The following is a 19,429-nucleotide window of genomic DNA, read 5'->3' on the forward strand; positions in this document are numbered from 1 at the left end:
TACTTTTAACCAAATAGGTAGAAACATTTTGCATATAGTTGCATTCATATACATAGGTTGCATTTCATACTTTCTACTATTCCTCTTCACTCCTTTATAGCTTCTCTTGAGCTTAGCATGAGGACATGCTAATGTTTAAGTGTGGGGAGATTTGATGCACCACTATTTCGTGGTACATCTTGTGCTTAATTGAGTGGATTTTATCCACTATTCTCACACTTGATCATGTAAATTGCATGGTTTTACATTTTCCTTCCTAACTTTGTGCTATGATTGAAAACATGTTTCTTTGGTCTTAATTTAGCTAATTTTAATCCTCTCTTATTTCCATTCGATTCCATGATATGTGTGTTAAGTGTTTTCAGAGATTACAGGGCAGGAATGGCTTAGAGGATGGAAAGGAAGCATGCAAAAGTGGAAGGAATACAAGAAACTGAAGGAATTGCTGAGCTGTCCAGCCTGACCTCTTTGTACTAAATCGACCATAACTTGAGCTACAAAGGCCCAAATGAGGCGGTTCTAGTTGCGTTGAAAAGCTAACATCCAATGCTTCACAAGGATATATAATTTGCCATAGCTGCCTTGAAGATAAGCGACACGCACGCGTGGATCACGCGCACGCATGACCTGGAGAAAAGTCAATCCATGCGTACGCATGGACGACGCGTACGTATGACTTTGCCGCGTGCTGGACGTATCAGAAATCACTGGGGGCGATTTCTGAGCTGTTTCTGGCCTAGTTTTTGGCCCAGAAAACACAGATTAGAGGCTATAAAGTGGAGGAATCCATTCATTCATAACACAACATTCATTATTCACAATTTTAGGTTTTAGATGTAGTTTTTAGAGAGAGAGGATTTCTCCTCTCTCTTAGGTTTTAGGATTAGGATTTCTCTTAGTTTATGGTTATTTCTTCATTCCAGGTTCAATGTTCCTTTAATTTAATTTCTTTTCTACTTTTATTTACTTTATGACTTAGTTGTTTATTTTCCCCAATTTGATTTATGAACTTTCTCATGTTAGAATTGATTTCTTTATTTAATATAATTTGAGGTATTTCAGATTTATGATTGCTTTCTTCTATTTATGATGTAAATAATTTGGATTTTTCCCCTTTTGGCTTTGGTTGAGAGATTGGTGACACTTGAGTTGTCAAACTCAGCTGTTGATTGAAAATTGGAATTTGCTGATCGATTTGGATCCTTCTAAAGCTAGTCTTTCCATAGGAGTTGACTAGGACTTGAGGAATCAAGTTGATTAGTTCACTTGACTTTCCTTAGTAAGGGTTAACTAAGTGGGAGCAATAAACAATTCTCATCACACCTGATAAGGATAACTAGCATGGGATTTCCAGTTCTCATACCTTGCCAAGAGTTTTTCTAGTTATTAATTTACTTTCCTGCTATTTAATTTCCCTGTTCAACCTTTCAAAAACCCATAAATATACCTTTCTCCATAACCAATAATAAATAATACTTCCCTGCAATTTCTTGAGAGACGACCTGAGGTTTCAATACTTCGGTTATAAATTTTATTGGGTTTTGTTACTTGAGACAACCAAATTTTTGTATGAAAGGATTTTCTGTTAGTTTAGAAACTATTCCTACAACGTGATTATTTTTATAAAATTCTTTACTAGAAAAAGTCCATTCGTCAGCTGCCCACGCGTGCGCGTCCTCTGCGCGTGCGCATGGGTAGCAAAATATCCAATTCAGGCTTTAGCACCGGTCATGCGTGAGCGTGCTTTGTCCCAGGTGCTCCATCGACGCGTGCGCATCAAGCACGCGTGCGCATCATTTGCAAAACTTTGTCTCCAAATTCGAACATGCCCGAAAATGCTGGCTTAGTGAATGTAGCACTCTCTTTTGAAAACGAGCGCCAACCACTTCCTGGCGTACGCGTCATGCATGCGTACGCATGGACCTTCAAAAATTGCCCCTGACGCGTAAGCGTCCCATGCGCGTGCACGTCGCTTACTGAGCGTGGCGTTCTTTGTTTAAACGCAATGTTGCTCTGTACTGCCCCTCTTTCTCTTTATTTCCTCACCTGTATTCAATCAAAACAGTAATCAAAGTCTCACCAAAATCATAAGAATTTGCATCATTCATTAATTCTTGCATAAATCTCACGATTTTGCATAAAATAAATGATGTTTGATTGAATCAAAATAATCATAAAATTCCACTCCAACCACTTACTTATTGTGCAAGAAAGTGCATAAAACCTAATAAAAGCAAGTAAAAATGCTAGTAAAACTAGCATAAGTGACTTGTCATCGTAACACCAAACTTAAACCTTGCTTGTCCCTAAGCAAGAAAAGAATTATGCACAAAGGTTCTTTCAATTGGAATGGGTTGAAGAATAACTTGTAATGTCCTGTGAGTGAAGTGATTAAGTGATAGTGGGGTGAACTCTAAATTATATGCTCATGCAAGGGCTTCAGTGCTTACTAGTCCCCACATCTTGGAAGTCTTAGATCTTAGGACTTTCATCCAAATGATATTATGGAGATCTCTCTATAGGTAATCACCTTGAAGCAGCTTATGGTTTCTGTGTTTTGGCATTAACTCTAAGTGTCATGTCTCAAAGTGGCTCTTTAAATAAGCTTTCAATCAATACTCCTAAACCAGTTGGTTTTAAGGTATTAGGTGTTGAAGCACCCCTTAGGATTTACTTGCTCAAGCCTCTCTCTTTGACACAATTCTACCACAAGCATTTAACTAGGACGATAGCTCTTTGAGTTCTTATTTCTTTTTTTTTTCTCCTAGTAATTGATGCTCAGAGCCTTTTGCCATGTTCTTTTGTTTTTCTGTTTCTTTTGTTTTCTTTTGTTGCTGCTTCTTGGATCAATAAATGTTTGAGAATCTCCACACTACTTCTTTGAACTCTATGTCCTTCCTATGAGCTCCCATGCAAGTTTTCATAAACATGCAACCTCAATACACAATCATACAACTAGAACCACCACTTCTCTTAATCTTTTGCTTGCCTTAAAACTTTTTAATTCCTCAATCCTTGTTTTCAAAGAACTGTCCTTTCATGCTTTTTTGAAATATTGAGTGCAAGAAAGTTTTCAAGAGTATAGTGTTGTGAATTATCAAGCATCTCAGTTATTGAATGACAGAGAAGCTATACTAGGCAAACAGACAGAGATACAATATCACTTCCAATCATAGCAGTGTTTAATATAAAACAATCACTTAACAACACAACCTTTTGGAGTTTACTTGCTTTACTCCTTATCATCATCATTGCTGGTTTTCACATTCCTCTTTATCTCTTTGGTTGATGATGTTTAATCCTTCCAAAAACTTGGATGATCCTCTGCAATGATATTGGAAGTTTCTTGTTCCCCAAGCACTTGAAAAATGGTTAGCATGAATGTATGTTTATAGACTTCTGAACTTAGATTGGTGTGTGAACACCAAACTTAGTTTCTTGCCTTATGCAGCAGTTTGTATATATGCAGAAAACCATATGTGCTCTTAATAAGAAAACATACTATAAACTAGAAAAGCAAGCTATGAACTAGAAAACAGACTATGAACTAAAAACTAAACAACTGTTAAGTAGTTTCTCTGATTGTTTGGAGCTGATAACTAGTCATGCTGAGGGTGCAATGTATTCTAAAATCTTTGGTGGAACACCAAACTTAGCATCCAACATTCACCCTTGAATTACTTTGGTGTGTAACAGCAAACTTAGCTCCTTGCAATACAGATAAATCTACTTAACTTTCTTATTGAATCAGTGAAGGAAGAGAGAGTTACCTCAGGTTGGGTTACCTCCCAACAAGCGCTCTTTTATCGTCACTAGCTTGACGGTTCTCCCTCATTAGGGAGGGTGGTGAACATAATGCCTCAACCCTTCCCCTCTCACTATAAACTTTCCTCCAGTATCATTCTTGATAATTTCCACATGTTTAAGTGAGAGGATCTTATTCACTGTGTAGTATCCAGAGAAATGTCTGGATGTTTCCATTGGTTGGTAAGCCTTCAGTGGAAATTTTCTTATTTCTCCACCCTTTTGACACTCTCTTCTTAGAATTCTTTTCTTTTCCAAGAGGTGGTTCATGTTTTGGAGTCTCAATCTTTGGAAGGTTCTTGCTGAGGATCTCGTATGGAGGTCTTGGTTGTGGTTCCTTCTAAACTCCTTGAGCTTGTTGCAGCACTTCTACCTCTTCCTTTTCTTTCCAGCATGAGCTTGAGTGCATTGATAATGACTCATCAGGTGCCTCTTCCAAGTTTGGATCTCTCAGATCGATCTTCTTACACTCTTCTTCTTGATTGGGATCTTGCAAACTCTTGAAGACATGAAACACTATATACTCTTCGTGCACTCTCAGCATTAATTCTCCCTTCTCAACATCTATTAATGCTCTGCCTGTAGCTAGAAAAGGTCTCCCTAGAATGATAGGAGTGTTATGATCTTCCTCTATATCTAGATTGACAAAGTCAATTGGGAGGAAATATTTTCCCACCTTTACCAATACATTCTCCACAACTCTAAGTGCTTGCTTAATGGATTTGTCTGCCATTTTGGATAGCTATTTGTGTGGGTTTTAATTCATGAATTTGAAGCTTCTTCATCAAGGATAGAGGCATCAGATTGATGCTTGCACCAAGGTCACAAAATGCTCTCTCAATTTTCATGTTGCCTATGGTGCAGGGGATATGAAAGCTCCCTGGGTCCTTCCTCTTCCTTGGCAATTCTCTCTGGATGATGGCTGATGAACCACTATTTTATGGTTTGTATTGTGTTTAATTATGTGATTTTATCATGATCTTTACCCACTTATTCATTAAATAAGCATGCATTTATAATTCCTTCCTAAAGTTATTGCATGATTGAAAACTTGCTTCCTAGAGACTTTTAATTATGTATTTTATTTCTCCTTTATTCCATTCGATGTCGTGATCTGTGTGTTAAGTGTTTCAGGCTTTATAGGGCATGAATGAGTTAGATATTGGAAAGGAAGCTTGCAAAAAATGGAAGGAACACAAGAAATTGAGAAAATGACCAGCGAGAAGCGACGCGGCCGCATGGATGATGCGACCGCGCGGAAGAGAGGAAATTGCAATGACGCTGCCGCATGGATGACGCGGCCGCGCGAATTAGAAACTGCACAAGTGACGCGGAGGTGTGGACGACGCATCTGCGTGGCAAAGCGAAACGCCGAATGACGCGTCCGCCTGAATGACACGTCCGCGTGACATGCGCGATATGCATAATCTGCAGAATCGCTGAGGACGATTTCGGACCTTATTTTGACCCAATTTTCGGCCCAGAAAAACAGACTAGAGCCAGAGAACATGCAGAAACCAACAACAACATTCATTCCGCATAGTTTTAAGTTTTTAGATCTAGTTTTCCTCTCCTCTAGGTTTTCTCTCTACACATTCATAGTTTTTAGGATTTGTTATTTGATTGTTTTTGCATTGGGATATTGAGAAGAGTTATTGCCTCATCAAGACTTCGGCATTCTAGTTCGTTCTCTTTACTTGTCTCTTACTCTTCCATGTTCCTTAATTTACTTAATTTTACTATTGGATTATTTTAGTATTTATTAATACAAGAATTACTTTTATTTTAATTAATCTTTTGATCATTATTTATCATGTCTTTCTTTAATTTCCTTTCTTATGTTATGAATTTTATATTTACAATGAGCGAGTAGTTCCTTAACTTGATGGGGTGTTGATTGAAAGGAACCCTTGAGTCGGGATGATCAAGAGAAAGATTGTAATTCGGTTTATTGTTGGATTGCTCTCTAGTCACTAACACCAATCCTCCCAAGAGCAGATTGGAACTTGTGGATAGAAACAGCATTCCAACTTGTTTAACTTTCCCTGACTTAGTGAGGGGAAACTAAACATAATAACCCTCAATTGTCAATTAATCTTGAGAGTACTCCAACAAGAATAGGGCTTCCAGCTAATCAACTCCCAGTCAAGGCTTTTATTTAAATTTATATAAATTCTCTAATTTAATTTTCTATCATTCAACTCAAACCTTTTTGAAAACATTTGATTAATAAAATAGCACACTTTTTTACAACTCGTTGGGAGACGACCTGGGATTCATACTCCCAATATTTTAATTTTAATTTCTGTGACACCCTTCTAAATTGATAAGCGGATTTCTGGTTGGTTGAGAACTCTACTTGCAACGCATATTTTATAATCATTCTTAACTCGCCAATTTCCGCCACCATCAATGGCACTACACTCCCTGATCATCACAACCATTTGTTCTTCTTTCAAAGATCTTTTGTTTGTCAACAATTCCTTCATGAACTTACCATATAGTGGCATCTGTTCATGTGCTTCTATGAAAGGGATGTTGATGTGCAGTGTCTTGAATATCTCCAAGAATTTGGAGTATTAATTATCTTTGTTTTCTCCCTTGATCCTTTGAGGATATGGTAACATTGGTTGGTATGCTTTCACTGCCTCCTTCTTGGTTGACTTATCATTCTGTGTGGGAGTTTCTTGCTCCTTCTTTTGCTCTTTCACTTCTTCTTTTGAGCCTTCTTTGTTGTGATCTTCTTGAGTAATAGCTTCTTTCTCCACCTTCTTTCTATTTCTCAAAGTGATTGCTTTGCACTCTTCCCTTTTGATAGCTTTTCCTGTGTCTCTTGGTTTGTTTTCAGTGGTACTAGGGAATGCATTTGCTCGCTTTTCACCTATCTCTGTAATTTGTTTAGCCATTTGTCATATCTGTCTCTCAAGATTTCTCATTGAAGCCTCTTGGTTATTGAGAGTCAGGGCTTGATCTTGCTTTCCATTTCTTGAGTTTTGATGAGTTTCTCCATCAACATTTCTAAGCTAGAGATCCTCTGAGAGTCTGGATGTGGTTGCATGGGTTGTGATGGCTGTTGGTGAAAGTTGTTTGGGGCATTGAGATGGGTGTTTTGTGAGTTGTTGGGGGTGGATGATATGTGTTTTGTGGGCTTTTGTATTGGTTAGAGTTGTTGGATGAATGATTGTGGTTGTTTGTGTTGCGGGAGTTATTTTTAGTTGGAGTTCCTTTCCCAAGGTTGCTGGTTCTGGTTCTGGTTCTCTCCCCATTTCAGATTGGGGTAGTTTCTCCAAGATGAGTGGTATCTCCATGGAAATCATTTTGTCCGAAACCTTGATTGTGCATGTACTACACTTGTTCAGGTTGCTGCTCTTCATAGCTTTGCTCCTGCTGTCCCTACACCACTGTTGGTTGGTTAGTTGTGCTCACTGCTGCAAGTTGTAATCCATCAATCCTCTTTGTCATCATTTCAATTTGCTATTGAAGTTGCTGGAATACACTGAGAAGTGAATTCTTGGAAAAGTTCTTTCCAACTGTAGTTACTGATAAACTGAGGAAAGATATTTCTATGATTGTTCAGGATGATTCTGAAACTCTCTATGAGTACTGGGAGCGCTTCAATAATCTTTTGGAAGCTTGCCCCCACCATATGATTGACAAGATAGTGTTACTCGGTTATGTCACACAGGGCATGAGGCCCCAAGATAAGACCACATTAGAAAGTGCTAGCAATGGGTCTATGAAAAAGTACAAGACCATTGATGAGGCATGGCAATTGATCAGTGACTTAGCTGAATCTACTAGGAATCACAGGCAGAAACAAGGCCATGTAAAAGCCGTTGCAGAAGTATCCTCTAGCAGAGAGACTGCTGCTTTAACTCAGAGTATCTGTGAAATGACCAACTTGCTGAAGTAGATGCAATTGAACCAACAACAAGTTCAGCAAGCTCAACCTTCACCACCACAGTAAAATTAACAGTTAGTCCCACAGAGAGTTTGCGGAATCTGTGCTGATTATAGCCACTATACTGATGAATGTCCGCAGCTCCAGCAGGAAGACAACACCGTGGTAGCCACACATAACTTCTATGACCGCCCCAACCAAGGGTACAATCAAGGTGGCAATTACAACCACGGATGGCAAGACAATTCTAACCAGAATTGGAGGGACAACAATAACAACAGAGAAGGCAGAGATAATCAGGGAAATCAGAGGTGGAATAACAACAACAACAGGCAGCAGAATTAGAATCAGCTTTACAGGGCACCTCACCTAAGGCAATCCTACGGACCACAGAATACCCTACAGCAGACCTCTCAAATTACCTATCCTTCTTCTTCTGCTAATGATGACTTACTACAATCAATTGATCGGAGACAGCAGACCATGGAGAATAACATTAATGCCACTCTAAATGGTCTGAATGCTACTTTGCAGGCTCTTGTCTCCCAGATTGGATCAATGAACAACTCCAATAACCAACCTTTGAGCTCCAGTAGAATTCCCTCTCAACCATTACCCAATCCCAAGGGTGGTATTAATGTCATCACCTTGAGGTCTGGAACCACACTGCAGGAGAGGAATCAGGAGGAGACAAGCCCACCAGAACACGCCTCAGCTGAAGAGGTAGTGGAATTAGAAGATGTTGAAGAGGAAGAGGACATACGGGACATGGCTGAAGAAGAAGAAGTGCAACCACAAGAGGAAGCACTAAAAGGCGTAGACACTGCAGAAGACACCACTTCTATTCCATTTCCACAACTTGCAAGGAAGCCCAGGAAGCAGTTGGAACCTGATCCAAAAATGGTAGAGATATTCAAAAAGGTTGAGGTAACTGTTCCTCTATTTGATGTTATTCAATAGGTACCTAAGTATGCAAAGTTTCTAAAAGATTTATGTATACATAAAGACAAAATTAACGAATTAGAAACTATTCCTTTAGGGAGTTCCATATCTGCTTTAATGGGTGGTTTACCTGAAAAGTGTAGTGACCCAGGTCCTTGTATAGTTAATTGTACTATTGGTGGTGTGATAATTTTTGACTGCATATGTGATTTAGGAGCATGTGTGAGTATAATGCCTTTGTCTATATATGATGTTTTGAGGCTCCCTCCCTTAAAAAGGTCGGCAGCTCATTTTGTGTTAGCAGATAAAAGCATTATTACAGTGGTTGGAGTTGCTGAAGATGTATTAGTGGGCATTAAGGGACTCACGTTCCCCACTGATTTTTATATCCTAGAAATGCCCCAAAATGACTCAGACAAGCCATCATCAATCCTACTCGGAAGACCATTCCTGAAGACCTCAAAGTTTAAATTAGATGCTTTTTCAAGAACATACTCTTTGAAATAGATGGCCGAGTATTGATCTTCAATCTGAATGGAGTTATGAAGCATCCTCCGGAGGATCACTCTATCCTCAAGTGTGACATTATAGATGAAACCGTGGCTGAAGTTCACCAGGAGGAATTTGAAGAGAAGCACACAGGACAAGGCCCAAGTGTGGGGATATTCTCAAAGGACAATGACAGTGCCTTACCAGTGTTACCAGCTCCAGGCAACCCAGAGCCTGAACATGATTAGAAGTTAGAATTAAAACCCCTTCCTCCACACCTCAAATATGCTTACCTTGAAGACGGGCAGAAGTTCCCGGTTATCATTTCAAGGGAACTTACTTCTCAACAAGAAGAGTAGTTACTTAGTGTGCTGAGGAGGCACAAGAAGGCAATTGGGTTGGAGTTTGGAAGACATAGTAGGCATAAACCCTCAAGTCTGTGAGCATAGAATATTTTTAGAAGAGGGAGCAAGACCTGTCCGTCAACCCCAGAGAAGACTGAACCCCACTATCCTAGAGGTTGTCAAAAAGGAAGTGACCAGACTACTAGAGGCAGATATCATCTATCCCATCTCAGACAGTGAATGGATAAGCCCAGTACAAGTGGTTCCAAAGAAGTCTGGAGTCACTACAGTGAAGAATGAGCATGGAGAGCTCATAGCAACCAGAGTTCAGAACGCCTGGAGGGTCTGCATTGACTACAGACACCTCAACCAAGCAACCCGTAAGGATCACTATCCTCTTCCATTCATTGATCAAATGCTGGATCGCCTGTCAGGTAAATCACATTATTGTTTTCTAGATGGTTACACAGGTTATTTCCAGATTCATATAGCTCCCGAGGATCAGGAAAAGACCACTTTTACATGTCCTTTTGGGACTTATGCTTACAAGAGAATGCCCTTTGGCTTGTGCAATGTACCAGCTACTTTCCAGAGGTGCATGATGAGTCTTTTCTCTGATTTTATTGAGGACTGTATAGAGGTTTTTATGGATGATTTTAGTGTTTATGGCGATTCATTTATCCTTTGCTTAGATGGATTATCTAGAGTATTAAATAGATGTGTCAGTACAAACCTGGTATTAAATTTTGAAAAATGTCACTTTATGGTTAAACAAGGGATTGTACTAGGACATGTTATGTCTAACACTAGCATTTCTGTAGATCCAGCAAAGGTGGAAGTTATTTCTAGTTTACCTTACCCCTCTTCTGTGAGGGAGGTCCGTTCTTTCCTTGGCCATGCAGGTTTTTACAGGAGGTTCATTAAGGACTTTAGTAAGGTAGCACTTCCCTTATCCAGGCTACTGCAGAAAGATATTGAGTTTGAGTTCAGTGAAAATTGCAAACAAGCGTTTGATAAGCTGAAAACCGCCCTGACTCAAGCTCCAATTGTGAGAGGACCAGACTGGAGCCAACCATTTGAAATAATGTGTGATGCTTCCAACCATGCCGTAGGAGCAGCACTGGCTCAGCATGAAGGTAAGGATCCTTTTGTTATTGCTTACGCGTATAAAACTTTAGATGCCGCTCAGTCGAATTACACTACTACCGAGAAAGAGCTTCTTGCTATTGTTTTTGCCCTGGATAAATTTCGAGCCTATTTACTTGGTACTAAAGTAGTAGTGTATTCAGACCACGCAGCTCTAAAGTATTTATTAGCTAAAAAGGAGTCCAAACCAAGGCTTATACGTTGGATACTGCTATTACAAGAATTTGATTTGGAAATTAAGGACAGGAGTGGTAACCAGAATTTAGTGGCAAACCACTTGAGTCGCCTTGAACATATTACAGATGACTCTACTCCTATAGCTGATAATTTCCCATTTGATAACCTGCAAGCAGTATCTGAGATAGTCCCTTGGTATGCACCTGTAGCTAATTATCTAGTTAGGCGCACTTTTCCTCCGAACTTTTCTAAGCATCAAAAAGACAAGCTGAAAAGCGAGTCTAAATATTATATATGGGATGACCCATATTTGTGGAGATGTGGCACTGACCAGGTAATTAGACGGTGTGTGCCTCAATCAGAATTCCAGTCCATCTTAGAGGCCTGTCACTCATCTGAGAGTGGAGGACATTTTGGCCCTCAAAGAACTGCTAGAAAAATCTTAGATTGTGGATTCTGGTGGCCTACTCTTTTTAGAGACGCTGCTAAATTTTGTAGATCTTATTTTCCATGCCAGAAATTTGGTAATATATCCAGGAGGGATGAGATGCCTCAACAGATTATGCTTTTCTGTGAAATTTTTGATGTTTGGGGCATTGACTTCATGGGTCCATTTCCAATTTATAATGGTTATTTCTATATATTGTTAGCTGTGGATTACGTTTCCAAATGGGTGGAAGCAATTCCTACCCGCACTGATGATGCTAACACTGTTGTTTCCTTTGTGAGAAACCATATTATTTGTCGCTTTGGATCACCACGAGCAATCGTGAGCGATCAAGGCACCCATTTTTGTAACAGAAGACTAACAGGACTAATGAAGAAGCATGGGATAATTCATAAAGTTGCAACAGCCTACCATCCTCAGATTAATGGGCAAGCCGAGGTATCAAATAGAGAGATAAAGCATATCTTGCAGAAGATAGTCAAACGTCATAGAAGAGACTGGAGCACCAGGCTACAAGATGCACTCTGGGCATATAGAACAGCATACAAAACACCCATTGGGATGAGTCTTTTCCGCTTAGTTTATGGAAAAGCTTGTCATCTCCCTGTTGAAGTAGAGCACAAAGCCTTCTGGGCAATAAAGGAATGCAACATGGGAATTGAAAAAGCTGGATCTGAAAGGAAGTTGCAACTGCAGGAACTGGAGAGCCTTCACCTAGAAGCTTATGAGAACTCAAGACTATACAAAGAGAAGATGAAGGCTGTACATGATCAGCACATCAGGAGGAAAGAGTTCCAACCTGGGAACTTAGTCCTCTTTTATAAATCTCGACTGAGGCTCATGCCAGGCAAGTTGAGATCAAGATGGGGAGGTCCATACAGAGTAGAGAAGGCCGAACCGTACGGAGTTTATCACCTAAGCCATCCTTCAAGCTTTGAACTTATCAAAGTTAATGGACATCGTTTAAAGTTGTACCATGGCGAGAAGCTGAAGAAAAACAAGGAGCTTGAGATCTTTCTCTTGGAAGATCCCCACATAGCCGAAGACTGAGCTAGTGGAGCGTCCAACTTACGAACGTTAAAACAAAGTGCTAGGTGGGAGACAACCCACCATGGTATGATCGTTCTTTTCTTTATTTTTAGTTTTCTTATTCAATAACTCATCTCTTCATTAGTACATTTCGTGCATCTACATTTCCATACTTTTATTTTAATTAAAAAAAAGAATTCACGTGACGCAACTGCCTCATTGACGCGTCCGCGTCGTAGGTGTTGGAGAGAATAATAAATTGAACAGAGAGTCACGCGAGAGCGTGGCTGGAGGCGTGCCAATGGCACAAATTGTCCCACGTGACCGCGTCGCCGACGCGACCGCGTCATATGGGAATAATGGCCTCCCACGCGGCCGCGTGACCAGGATTTCGACGTCAAAGTGGTGCACACCCGAAAGTTGTGCTAGAGTGGTGCTGGACTGGCGACGCGCAGTCCCTCTCACGCGATCGCGTGCCCCACGCGTCCGCGTCGTACCCCAATAATTGACCACTCACGCGATCGCATGCCCCATGCGATCGCGTCACCCAAAATTTGGCATTTAATGACTTTGAACAGAGAGTTGTGCGAGTACGCGGCTGCTTTCGCGCCAATGGCATAAAACGGGTCACGCGACTGCGTGACCGACGCAACCGCGTCATTCAGTTGAAGCGCAAGTCGCGTGATCGCGTGCCCCATGCGACCGCGTCGCTTGCGCCGCACAGTTTTCCTAATTTGCCAATTATCATATCTTTTTCTCCCCAAATCCTATTTTCTCTTTTCCCTCTTTATTTCTTCTCCCTCCCTTCCTTCCTTCTTCCTTCTTTCTTACTTTTTCCTCTCTTTCACCCCATTAACAAGGTTTTTCTTTTTTTCTTCTCCTTCCCTCCTTACTTTTCTATTGTTCTTCTTATTTTTATATGTTATCTTATTTTCTTTTCTTTTTACTTTCATTACTCATATCTTCTTTTTCTTCCTTTCTTTTTCCTTTTTACTTGGTGTTATAAATTTATTTGAGTCATTGTTTTTCATTATATGCTTGTGGATTGTTGTAAATTTGTTTGGCAATTATATATTGCTTTTTAAGGAATTACTTGCATGTTCAAATTCTTATTTTCAAGAGCTTTTTCTACATGCATGCTATGTGTTTGTGAAAAAGTCCTATGGCATTCTGAACTTCTTTACATTTTTCTACTCTAATATTCAATGCTTTCTTTTCACAAATTCCCTTTACTATTTTATTCATTGAATTTAATTTTCAATACAAACGTGATGGTTAGTTACGAGTGATAACATATTTTAATTGTGCACTGAATGCTTGACCTATGCTACTCATGCCTTTGCCTGCATGCCAATAAACCCCTTGCATTTATTTGTCCCCATGTGCACTTGCTATATTTCCATTGATGACTTTTTCCATGTGGTCATAACCATGAGTTAACGTCATTCTTCTTTATTGTGCATTGATTATCACTTACACCACCCTCTTCCTTGCTCTACCCCTGTAAATTTAATTTACTTTCTCTTTCCTTTTTCAGGATGGCCACCAAGAAAGGCAAGGAGAAAGCTACCCCCAAACAACCAGCAAGAAGAGGTACAACAAGAGCATTAGTGGCAGAACCCTCTTCAACTGCCGTAAAGCCCTCAACAAAGAAGATTAAGAGGATCATAAAGGTTGATGATAAAGAAAAAGCTTTCCCAGCAAAGGACACTGCGCGATTCCCCAATCGCTACTGTGAGCAGATGTTCCCCATCCTGGCTGAAAGGAGTTACAACAACGAATACCTTCTTCTCCTTCTGCCCAATATTGCTACCTTTGTTGAGCCGCAAATTGCTTGAAGACAATGGGGTTTCCTACAGAGACAGCCAAGGCAGGTCAATCTTTCTTGGGTAGTCGAGTTCTACTCCAACTTCTACCTGCCAACCCTGCAGTCTGTCTATGTCCGTCAGAAGCAAGTCCCCATTATTGAAGAAGCCATTCAAAAGCCTCTAGGTTTTCCCCCTGTTCCAGAAGGATTGGACGCCTTTCAAAAAGCCGCACTCAAGCGCCAGATGTACCAATTTGACTGGGACGCCGTTCTCAGAGTTATCACACTACCTGGCAGCAGCTGGATCTACGGATACCATCGTACCCGCCCTAAGGGAATTTCGGCTTTAGCACTTACCTTGGAGGCTCGCATATGGGCACAGATTATGTCCCATTACGTCTATCCGAGCACTCACGAGTCCTCCTTCACTGCGGACATGGCCGCTCTACTATGGTGCATCCTTACAGACCAACCTTTGAATCTACGAAGACATATCCGGAATGCCATGGGACACGTATAAATTGCGGGCAACTTACCTTTTCCCGCCCTGGTCTCAGATCTTGTCTCAACAGCTGGAGTCTCCTACAGAGCTGGGGACACCAAAGCCATGCTTCCATGGGATGATCAGTATGTTTCCAACGGGAAGTACCTTAGACTTCCAGCAGCCATTTTTAGCCAGCCTACTGAACCAGTTGAAGATATTCCTTCTTCAACACCACAGGCACCTACAACAGCCCAACTGCTCCATCAGATACTTGAAAAGTTGGATCGGCATGAACAGAAAGCTAAGATGAGAGAGCGCCATAACAAGCGCCGATTCACATACCTCAAGGAGCTGATCATGGGAAAATTCAAGGACTCAGATACCCAGGACTCCACTTCTTTTACCAGCACAGGGAGCCACGATGGCCCCGACGATGGAGATACTGCTACCAACCCACCTTTGTTCCTGACAGATGGCACCGAGGATGGTGCAAAGCCTTAAGTGTGGGGAGGTCGGTCTGTATCTGACTTCCGGAGGTAATTCCTCTTCCATAGCACCAATAAATTAGGATATTTAGTTAGATTTTTCTTTTGTAGAATAGGATAAATTGCATAGTAATAGATTAGTTGCATGCATGTTCTGCTTGATTGAAAAGACAATAAGTTTCTTCTAAGACCCTATCTTTAGAACAAAATTTCACTAATTTTAATTAAAGCTTTTATGTTAAATTTGCTTGAAGTTGTATTTGGAACACTACAAGAAAAACATCCATTCAGGTACACTTGAAAAGTGTAGCCAAAAGTGAAAAAAATGATGCCTTAGGCTACGGCTACGCTTTTTGGGCTACGGCTACGCTTTTTGGGGTGATTCCTATTCGGCCGTTGCCTATTCTCAAAGGCTACGCTTTTCAGCACTAAGGGCTACACTTTTGGCGTTTGGAAATAGGCTACACTTTTCAAGTGATGCTGTGTAGGACCAAAGACTACGCTTTTCAGCTTCCATTTTTACTAGAATAGGCTACGCTTTTCAACACTATTGCATCACCTGTCAAGCGTAGCCACATTATATTCCATGACTACTTTTTATAAGTGTAGCCTTAGGTCCCTCGTTTTTTTTTGTATACTATAGCTACTGTATATAAGTGTAGCCTTAGGTCCCTTATTATTTTTTTTATTTTATATATATATATATATATATATATATATATATATATATATATATATAAAATAATTCTACATTTTTAATTAAATGAGTTAAATATTATAAAATAAAAATAAATAAATAATTATACTAAATAATTTTTTTAAATAATAAAAATTATCTGTAACCAAAATATATTTATAATAATGATCCAAAAGTACTAGAATAATTATACTAAATAATTTTTTTAAATAATAAAAATTATCTGTAACCAAAATATATTTATAATAATGATCCAAAAGTACTAGAATAATGTTAATTTTAAAGATTCATACATCTCATATTAAAATAAACATAGCCATATCAAAATAACTATGATATCACTTAGAATTTACTACTAATACTCTATAAAAAATTAAAACATTATATCCTACATAAGTATCTTCTAATAAAAGTTATTAGTCAACTATACATGTATCCATTCCCAACACTACTCTATCTTAGCCAATAAACCACAATAATAATCAACTTAATCTTCATTATCATCATCCTCAATATTATCCTGCATAATTATATAGAAAAGTAATTAGAAAAATATTTATAATGACATTTGCGATTATAAAAATTAAAAAACCAGACTCAAAACTATCAATGACTGATATCATTAATCCTTTCTGTACCGTGTACAAGTTTCACCAATGCATAGTAGTGTTTCACAAATCCAAAATTAGAATTCAAAGATAAAAAAAGTATAAGCTATAAACCATAAGATAAAGAGCTATAATTTAAAAAATCATCACCCTAGCAGCTAGACAAAAATCTCCTGCCTCCCACCACAATGCCAAAATCAGAACTGTTGCCACAAAGTTTCCCTATTCTCTTCACATTTCAAAAGTTAAACTCTCCTACACAAGCCAATCTTGAATTATTACTCCTCTAACTACTACTACTACATGCAGCAGCAACATATAGAAGATGATTAGGACTAGCACCTAAAAACTAAAATTTTAATATATTATTGTTATACATACTATATCTGCTGTTGTAACATTTTTTTTAATTAAAACTAATAACTTTAATTTGAAAATACTAATACTATAAGTCTATAACCATAGCTAGCTAGTATTATTTGCTTTTTATCGGCAGATGAATAAAAAAATAGGAAAAAATTCATATATACTAAGTCATCCTATGTTTCTAGTTCATGGTAAAAAGAAAAGAACCAAAAATAGCAATATAACTTTTAGCCATAGCAAACGGAAGTCCACAAAATCAGAAATACAACAACCAGAATCGCACAAACAATTTTCAGCCACAAACAAATGGAAGTGACACACATATCATTGCAAGAAGTCAGAGGAGGAGATATGTGCTCAGTTTTACAGGGGAACAAAGTGAAACAGAACCAATAAACCAACCAAACTAGCAATTAGTAGTTGAATAATTTTCTTTTTCCAACCAAGCATAAATCATCACCTTAGTCGCAGCTTCCAGGCTTACAAGGTCTAAGTGGAAGTCAAGCAGTCCAGGCGACCTATCAGCTAGAACCTAGAGCCAAAATAGCAAAATGGAAAGAAGGTAAGTTCAAATGATATATTCCTTTAGTGCAATTGTTATTATACCTTGCAAAGATAGTGCATCAGTGTCATTTTGTTAGAAGCACGAGTGTCAGTAAGCTTTAAAAGACTATCCTACTTGAATCCAATTGCAGATCTTGCATAAATTAAATAAATAAATAGTAATCCATAAACTGTAAGTTTATGTTAGACAAGATCTAACAGAATCAAATTAAATTTTAACTGCTGAAAAATTAAGAAGGGCCTGTGATTATCCAAACATAGAAAATTGAGAGAGCTAGAACGATGTCCTAGAGAATGATAAGGACATTAACGTTTAAAGGAAAAAAGTACATACCCCTAGCTGTTCCTTGATTTAATGTATTACCCAAAAAAAAGAATTTTCTTCATGATCTTCAGCTTGACAGACTTTCGGACCTATTCCCAAGAGAAAATGCATGACGTCAAAGAAATACCAATAACACAGTTTGTTAGTTTCATGCACAATGTACCTCTTCACAAGCAGAGTTCACATTTTTTAAACTCTTCTTAAATTCTGTAACCTGCAAAAAGAAAAAAGCATAACTGAATCAAACATAAAGAAAAATATAGCAAGCACCACCATACCTGAGACAGAAATTGAATCTTGAAAGAGAATACTCTTAACTTTGACTCTACTCGTGGCACCTTCATCAGCTATAAAAAATACTGAAACATGACCAAATATATACAAGGATATGATTATAGATACATAGTATGATATTGCATTAGGAAATGCCAAAAGAATTGTTTTATAACCAACATCTAAAGGAAAAGCGGGGACATGTAATAAATTGCTTCTTTCTTTCTAGAAGCAAGCAGGCAACAACAAATCTGTAACTATACGTGATATAGACCTTGAATTCATATGAGCTGCCTTCCAAGGAAACAAACTTCTTGCACAATTTTATTGATCATTATCATATGTTAGATTCACTTCCAAAATCAAAGCCTTGCCGCATTCAGTTCTTTAACCTTTGCAGCTAATTATTTACACCCAGAATTTTGCAATTTCCAGTTTCCATGCCAACAATTGTTTTTTCTTTTTTTTTCCCTTAAAATAAGTTTCCTCTCTTCTCTACTTCATTTCTCAACCATTCCTCCCAACTCCCTATCAGATTTTAAAGTAAGTAAAGGGTCTAAAAAATCAAATGCTGGTAGACGGATCCTAGTTATGGAGCCTACAAACAGTATCCTATATAAATCTGAGTACTTAGATTTACACTAAATTAGCTATCATAAATAATGATATGGCTATAACAAATTAGTACACACCTGTTCGCATTTTCCCAAATTCTCTTTGTCACCAGTGTATCTCTTCATAAACAAGGGGAATCAAAATTAGAAAAGCAAACAAACCAGAGTAAAAGATATGTTTCCGTAACAACAGACGCCAAATGAGAAACCTTAGCTGACAAAACAAGATGTAAGAATTAAGTATGATAAGTTTGTTAATCTTTACCTTCAAAAGTTCCATCTCTTTTTTGGTAGGACAAAACTTAATGAGATTTTCCACCTGATCTACATCTAATACTGATTCATCCATAGCCAGCACAACAACCTGAGAATATCCATTTTAACATGTTAGATAATACTTAACCACATTGTTCGAGGTGGATATTTCAGATTTGCTGGCAAGAGCTATTATCGGTGGCCTTAGGCACATATACAAGTCAATCAAATTTCAATAAGCATCTTCTATGTAAATAAAAAACACTAATATTTACTAGAAAGCAACATGCATAAGAATGATATTTTCATTATAAAATCTTCTATCCTGAATGATCAAAAAACTTATTCACGCCAATTTTCAGCTTACCATCATATCAGGAAGTGGCATCTTAACCTACCAAATCAATGAATACAAGTATGTAACCAATAATCCTGGATTATTCTTTGAACCACTAGATGTGAACGAACCTTAGTCTCATTAGTCTTTGTATCCTTTCCACTGACTTTGCCTTCCTAGAACAGATTCAGCGCCTGACACAGGCTGCACGGATCCAATATCAGTGATAAGGAAGAGCTTAAAGAACCATTGATCAGTAATTCCCAATCTTCTGGCTTCTATCTGCATTAGCTCTGCAAATTCATAGCACACACAAACCACAAATGGTGTTAGA

At 38.6% G+C, this 19,429-nt stretch overlaps 1 long non-coding RNA gene and 1 other non-coding gene across 2 annotated transcripts; both read right to left on the reverse strand.

Annotated features, from left to right (window-relative positions):
* Positions 1–7,348: 7,348 nt before the first annotated feature.
* LOC112739897 (small nucleolar RNA R71) lies at positions 7,349–7,456 on the reverse strand. The gene has a single exon (XR_003170833.1). It is a non-coding gene; the product is annotated as a small nucleolar RNA R71 (small nucleolar RNA).
* Positions 7,457–16,159: 8,703 nt separating this feature from the next.
* On the reverse strand, positions 16,160–17,716 carry LOC112735956 (uncharacterized). Its single transcript, XR_003168644.3, has 3 exons — positions 17,626–17,716; positions 17,188–17,259; positions 16,160–16,273 (listed from the first exon to the last, which is right to left on the reverse strand). It is a non-coding gene; the product is annotated as an uncharacterized lncRNA (long non-coding RNA).
* Positions 17,717–19,429: the final 1,713 nt, after the last annotated feature.

This window comes from Arachis hypogaea, chromosome 13 (assembly GCF_003086295.3).
Source record: "Arachis hypogaea cultivar Tifrunner chromosome 13, arahy.Tifrunner.gnm2.J5K5, whole genome shotgun sequence".
In the NCBI taxonomy this organism is placed as follows: Eukaryota; Viridiplantae; Streptophyta; class Magnoliopsida; order Fabales; family Fabaceae; genus Arachis; species Arachis hypogaea.